General features: G+C 46.7%; 2 non-coding genes across 2 annotated transcripts; both read left to right on the plus strand.

Moving 5' to 3' along the window:
* Nucleotides 1-1335: 1335 nt before the first annotated feature.
* Nucleotides 1336-1438, plus strand: LOC119473383. The gene has a single exon (XR_005202587.1). It is a non-coding gene; the product is annotated as a small nucleolar RNA U13 (small nucleolar RNA).
* Nucleotides 1439-5095: 3657 nt separating this feature from the next.
* Nucleotides 5096-5257, plus strand: LOC119473384. Its single transcript, XR_005202588.1, has one exon. It is a non-coding gene; the product is annotated as a U1 spliceosomal RNA (small nuclear RNA).
* Nucleotides 5258-7176: the final 1919 nt, after the last annotated feature.

The following is a 7176-nucleotide window of genomic DNA, read 5'->3' on the forward strand; positions in this document are numbered from 1 at the left end:
TGAAGTTAAACAACTCGATCCGATAGATTCTATTTTTGTGCCTATTTTATGGAAGTGGAAATTGGGGCTCAGAGAGGCTCTACGGCTTCTCCAAGGTTACGGAGCCCTGGCCTTGTCCATTTCTAAGCCTGTGCTTACACCAGCACTGTGCAGACCTTCACATGTGCCTGCGTCATGCGGGGATCTTGTGGAAATGCAGATTCCAATGCCACAAGTCTGGGATGGAGCCCGAGATCCTACATTTCTAACACATTTCTGGGTGGTGCTGATGTGGGGGTCTTCTCATCACCCTTTGAGTACTGAGACTCAAGCACCTGTGCACTCTCCGGGAGCCAAGATAAGCAGGGACTCAAAGTCTGAGACTCGTTGGTTTCAGTCAGCATCAACTTCCTGGCTAATTTTATCACATCCCGGGAAGAGAAAACCATGGGCATCACATACCACACAGGACTGCTTCTGGGTCAGACATACCAGAAGGGAAACGTTTCCTGTTGACAACAACGTTCTAGTTTCTCACTCTGGCAATGTTTACTTTTCCAGGCTTTTGTTGAAACCTCCGCTTCATGTAAGATATGCCCTACTGAGGACGGAGACTCAAGACACAAACTCACAGTTGATTTCAGCCACACACCTTCACGCTAGGGTTGGGTGTTCAGCCCATCCCAGGTGTGCTGTCAGATCCCAATCACGGCACCACATTTCTTTTGGCTAACTCTAAGGGTCAATGCTTCATCCTGCTAGTCATGCCCATCAAGTCGGGAAGGGAATTTATAAATAGACTACTCCCTAGATCCCCTCCTCCTGTCTCCCCAGTTCTGCCGAGGTCCTGGCATCATTTTTCCATCTCTCTGCTCTCCCCTCCCAGGGTCCTGGCTCCATGCTGAAATAGTGGCTGCCAGCCTGTCCTCCAGGATCTTCAGAGGGAAACATACAGACAGGACAATCGCGTCTTTCTCTTCCAGAACTGTGATGCGTTATTCTGCCAAGAGCACCTCAGTTTCCGCTTTGGGGAATTGCGTCCGTGTAGAAAAGGACCGAGGGGGGAGGGATGGGCAATCTCATCTTCTGATTCTGCTGATACTGCGTCTGCAATGCGCCACGTGGTGTGAGGCTGAATGGGGACATAATGGGATGGGAACAGGGACCAGCTCACCCTGAGTAGCAAGGAAGGGGAGTGGCCTCGCGTCAAACCAGCCCGAACAGAAGAGGGCGGTTACAGCACGCGTGAGAATGTCTGCGTGATGCCAGCGGTATGCCTCCCAGATCTGACATTGTGCTGCGAGGTGACAGACTGAATATGTGACAGCTGCTGATGCATTCGTAAGAACTGCAGAGATCTTTTGGTAGCTCATGAGTGTGATGATCAGGTGCTCACACACATGTGTGAGATGTGCCCCCTCGGACCTCATTTCGAAGTCAGCACAGTATCTGTCTGACATGCAAACAAACCAAAAAACTGTAGACGCTGTTCTCCTGAGGAAATAATGAGTTATAATGGTTGCTGACCAGTTTGGCCTGGGGCTGTCTTTCCACCTTCATTTCTTCCCATGTGCCACAAGACCTTCAAGCCTTTCGTCAATATTCACTACTTCAAAGTTCAGAAAGGCCTTCTATGAATCCAGGCTGCACACAAATAATACCCATAGAGCCAGCGTCACAGACTTGTGACTTGCGAAGTCACATGCTACAATGCTCTGCCCACACCCTCTGGAAATTCACAATAAATTTTGAACAAGGGACCTACATTTTCATTTTGTATCAGGCCTGGCAAATTATGTAGGCAGTCCTGAATTCCAAGGATAGCCACTGGGTTCTCAGACCTCACTTTCTCATATAATGTCAGGATTACAGGCATGAGCCACTGCACCCAGTCTTCCTTCAATTAAAACAAAGTTTCAAGTCTGTTGCAGTCTGCTGGTAATGGCAGAACCATTTGAAGTCAGTAATTGGATTCAGAGCTGCAAGCTTGGTCTACATAGAGGAGGAGTTCCTCTCCCTAGGCCAGGACCCTCTGGAAACAGACTCTAGAGAAGGGGATGGGGGACTGCGGTGGGGCCCAGCTCTGCACCGTCAGCTATTTTAACTAGGAGTCAGGGAACCCTGTCATGCCCCACAGTCTGGTGGCAATATTTTTCACTCTGTCAGAGCACGACTTAAACATCTCTATCTTCCCATCCTAGGGAAGCTATTTCATTCTGATCAATTTGGCCTGCATTTAATAGATAGTCCAGTGTTCAGAAGGGTGTTGTATGAGGCCCAGTGACAGAAGGGGCTAGCGGTAGATTGTGAAGACACATTGTCCCACAGCTCTCGGGGACATTATTGGGACAACTGGGGCAATTTGAGTATAGAATGTATATTTGACACTATTCTTGTATCAATGTCTGTTTTCTTGGGTGTGATGATGGGGGTTGTGGTTATGTGGGAAGATGTCCCTTGTTTTGGTAGACACATTCTAAAGGATTTACAGGTGAAATTCCACGAAGTCTGCAACTTACTTTCAAATGTTCTGGGAGAAAATGACATACGTAATATACATATTTACATGAGAGTTTTCCTCTGAAATCTCTAGATTCTAAAGTCTAAATATTCTCTAATAATGGATTTATCATGAATTGTGCAACACTGGAGCTTTAAGGTTTGAGAAATCTCTATTTCATGCTGGCTCTATTCCATGTTGACTGTGGAAGTTGGCAGTCATTTCTTCATTAATGAAAACTGACAAATGGACACTATTACCACCTTGTATTGATCAGATTTTACCAGAGGAAATCCAGGATGCTTTGCATGGACAACTGTGTCAATAAAAACAAATTCCCTCTGAGAAAATAAAAATAAATAAAAAAGACTCAGGCTGGGCATCGTGGTTCACACCTATAACCAAGCAGTTTGGGACACTGAAGTAGGAGAATCACTTGAGCCCAGGAGTTTGAGACCAGCCTAAGTAACCAAGCAAGACTCCATCTCTACAAAATATAAACATAATTTTTTAAAAAGACTCTCTTTCTCACATAGTTCTATCTATATAATCGATTTCATCTATCTATCGATTGATCTATGTATCTACCTATCATCTGTCTATGTATAAAGAGAAAGAAGAGGAAGACAGACAAATAAAGCCAATATGGAGAAACATTATTGATTGGCGAGACTGGCTGAAAGTGTATATATTTTTTCAATATTTCTTTGGCTTGAAATCCTTCTAAATAAAATGTTGGGAGGGAAAATGCACTATCTCTCCCGATGAGGTTGTCATCACTGGGAGATAAGATGTCTATCGTCTACCCAGAAGCAGATCTGGAGATAAAGTTTCAAGTGCAACTTGCTTACTCAGTAAGTGATCCAGCAAACACCAGTGGAAGAGTGAGGTGGGAGAAGGCAGCCAATAAGGAGAATATCATCAGGTCTCTGCCATCTCTGAGAGTCAAGGGGACTTCATACCTGGGAAACTGCAGTCGCACAGAACGTCTCGGGTGAGAGCCAGGGTATTTACACGCAGTGTAGTCATAGTACAGGGGCTGCCCCCATGGTGGCAGCCAGAGAAGACCCCGAGCAGTAGGCATTCAGGCCAGGCAACTAGTAAGTCCTAGCGTCTGCTCCACAATCTTCCATCCATTCATTCAACTGACTTCCACCTAGTGGACCCAGGGCCAGGTCCTCACTAGGCTCTGGGGAAATAGTCCTCATGACAGGTACAACCCCTGCTCCCACAGGAGAATGAGAACAAGTAGGGAAAACAAACAAAAACCGGGTAAACAAGAATTGACAACAAAGAAGAAATTACAATTCACTTGGTCATCTAATCATTGAACTTCTAGTGAGCACCTATTGCGTGTTGGTGAGAATTCTAGATGTAAGGAATACATAGATGAAATAAGAATTATAGGTCCTCAAGCAATTCATGACTTTTTTTTTCTTTAAGGGAAACAATCTAATTAAAGTCCTCACTGCTTCAGAGGGGTGAGATACTGAAATCCAGCTGCAAGGAAATTTAAAGAACAGGGCCATTGCTTACATTTAGATAGAAAAGCCCCTTTCTTACCCCATCCACCATCCTCCCAGGGTGCTAACCCTAGCCTGAGAACTGACCTGGAGAGCTGTCGTTCAATTAACTGAATTTGCTTCTGAAACAATGGCAGCAGAAGGGCACACTCTGGGCTGGGCGCAGTGGCTCACGCCTGTAATCTCAGCACTTTAGGAGACTCAGGCAGGTGGATCATTTGAGGCCAGGAGTTCGAGATCAGCCTGGCCAATATGGTGACACCTCATCTCTACTAATACTACAAAAAGTAGCTGAGCCTGGTGGCACACGCCTGTAGTCACAGCTACTTGGGAGGCTGAGGCAGGAGTATCGCTTGAGGTTTCAGTGAGGGAGAGTGGCGGTTGCAATGAGCCGAGATCACGCCACTGCACTCCAGCCTGGGAGACAGAGCGAAACTCAGTAAAAAACAAACAAACAAAAAAAAGGGTGCACTCTGTCTCTGTTCTCAAGTTTCATGCTATTCTATGTTTTGTCGTGCCTGTTAGAGCCTTGATGTTCCCCGGAGGAAAGAGGGGGACCTGGGGTCCACCTGTGAAAATCACACCACCTCCCTTCTGCCTGGCTACCTTGGAGACTTCCAAGCGTTGCCTCCTCGTCATCTAAAAGTAGAGACATCCACAAAATCTGGTTCAACTCCCTCCTGAACACCAAATGAGTAACTGGTACAAGATTGATCATTTAACTGATGACGGCAGTATGTTGTGGGATTTCAGCATCAAACGCGTTGCACTTCCATCCCCGTACCCACTGGGCAACAAGGACAGAGATGAGGTTACATCTCATCTCACGCCTCTCAGGGGTGAGGCATGCGTTACAAACATCAAATGCTGAGCTTTGGGTAGTTGCTACTGTTTTTTATTTGTTTTTGTTTTGTTTTGTTTTGTTTTGAATTCCAGGCATGGTGGTTCAAGCCTGTAGTCCCAGCTACTCTGGAGGCTGAGGCAGGAGGATCTTTGAAATCCTTGAGCCCAGGAATTCGAGGCTGGAGTGAGCTATGATTGTACCACTACCCTCAAGCCTGAGCAATATAGTGAGAGCTTATCTCTAAAAAAATTAACTACCTCAAAGGGGAGATGCTGTGATCATGAGGGTGGTTTTCCCAGGGCAAGTCTTACCCATTGCACTCCAAATGTGCTGACTCCTGCAGTTTCTCCAAATGTGGGAAATTTGACTACATAATTTGTGGTAGTGTGGGACCGTGTTCATGCTCTCCCCAACCAAAAAATAAAAACTTAAAAAAAATAAAAATAAAAATTACACTAAACTAAAAAGAAGCAAACAAAAAACCAAAAGGCAAGAATTAGAGCTTTGGGAATTGCAGACCTATGGTTCTGAGCTTGTTTTTCCAACGTGGTATGGAGTGAATCCTTTCCTTTCCGTCGAGCCTCTATTGCTTTCCTGTAACTTGGATGAGGGAAAACTCACACTTTTTAAAAGGAAACCCTAGGAAAACTAGCCATCTGGGCTGTGTGTTGGTTCCTGGATGGTGCCAGGCTGGCAGTAGAAGCAGCTGCGGCCTGAAGGTTGGCTCAACCCCACTCTTCATTGGGCCAGCTCTGGGCAACCCACACCCACATCCACACCCACACGCTGCATTGTTCTGTGTTCAAGAGCTTCCTTGAAGCCTCTCTTCTCTTTCTCTCTCTTGTTTTTTTTTGAGACAGTCTTACTCTGTCACCCAGGCTGGAGGGAAGTGACACAATCTCGGCTCACTGCAACTTCCACCTCCCAGATTCAAGTGATTCTTATGTCTCGACCTCTGGAGTAGCTGTCTACAGTCCTGTGCCATCACACCAGGCTAATTTTTCTATTTTTCGTAAAGACAGGGTTTTGCCATGTTGGCCAGGCTGGTCTCAAACTCCTGGCCTCAAGTGATCCGCCTGCCTCAACCTCCTGAAGTGCTGGGATTACAGGCGTGAGCCACTGCCCCTGGCCTCTTTTCTTTCTCTTTTGCAAATACTCTGTCTGAGGGCCCCGTGGGCTCTGCATCTGTCTACGCTGTGCTTCTCATAGCTGGCCTCCAGCCTCTCCACACAGCAGTCACAGGGAGCCTCCTAAATGCACATCTACTGATGGGGGCTTCTCTGCCAAGGCCATCAGCTGCTCCCTGTGCTCCTCGGGAGGAGGGAGGAAGCCCTTCCTCCTTCACACAACGTCAAAGCCCCCACCAGGGCCCCAGCTCTCCAGCCCCAGCCCCATCTCTCCCTTCCTCCAACTTTGCATCCAGGCAAAGATAATTACCTGCTATACCTCTAACAGTCCGAGACATCTGCAAATGCAGTTGCTTCTACCTGGAAAGCACTTCTTCCTTTTGCCCGCTCACCTTCCCAAACCCCTCTTTTCACATAACCCATTTTTCTTCCTTGCTCTAGACTTTGCTTAAATGTCACCTCCTCTAGCTGGCCTTGCCTGACCCCTGACACTTGAGTGAGATGCTCCCCGTAGGCTCCCCGATCACAGCAGCCAGGGATGGGTTTGCAGTTTTACCTGTGTCTCACAGAGCTACCGGTGTGGTATAAATGTGTGAAGGATACGTGGATGAGTATGCGGATGGACGTTTGCTAGGCGCTCGGTTGGCCACTGAAATGGGATTCCAGATTGGTGCTGTGTAAGCAGGGGCCACCAGCTGGTGCTGCTTGTCCACTGGCTATTACCAATTTGCAACAAATTAAGTACAGACATTAGGAGTGTTTTGAAACTTGCAAAGGACTTTGAGTGCTTTTATGTTTGCTGAATCTAATAATAAAAAACACTGAGCTTGTATTTTATATGCCTTGGTTTTATATTATTCTATTAAATTATGTCAATTGTATTTTATTGTATTGGTCTGCAATGGATTAGAAATCTCAAAAGCTGGCTGGGCACAGTAGCTCATGCCTGTAATCCCAGCACTCTGAGAGGTACAGGAGGGTGGATCACTTGAAGTTAGGCGTTTAAGACCAGCCTGGCCAACATGGCAAAAGCCCACCTCTACTAAAAATACAAAAATTAGCTGGGCATGGTGGCAGACACCTGAAACTCCAGCTACTCGGGAGGCTGAGGCAGGAGAATCACATGAACCCACGAGGTGAAGGTCGCAGTGAGCCAAGATTGTGCCACTGCACACCAGGCTGAGCGACAAAGCAAGACTGTCT

The sequence above is a fragment of the Cebus imitator genome, unplaced genomic scaffold (genome assembly GCF_001604975.1).
Source record: "Cebus imitator isolate Cc_AM_T3 unplaced genomic scaffold, Cebus_imitator-1.0 Scaffold152, whole genome shotgun sequence".
Classification (NCBI taxonomy): domain Eukaryota; kingdom Metazoa; phylum Chordata; class Mammalia; order Primates; family Cebidae; genus Cebus; species Cebus imitator.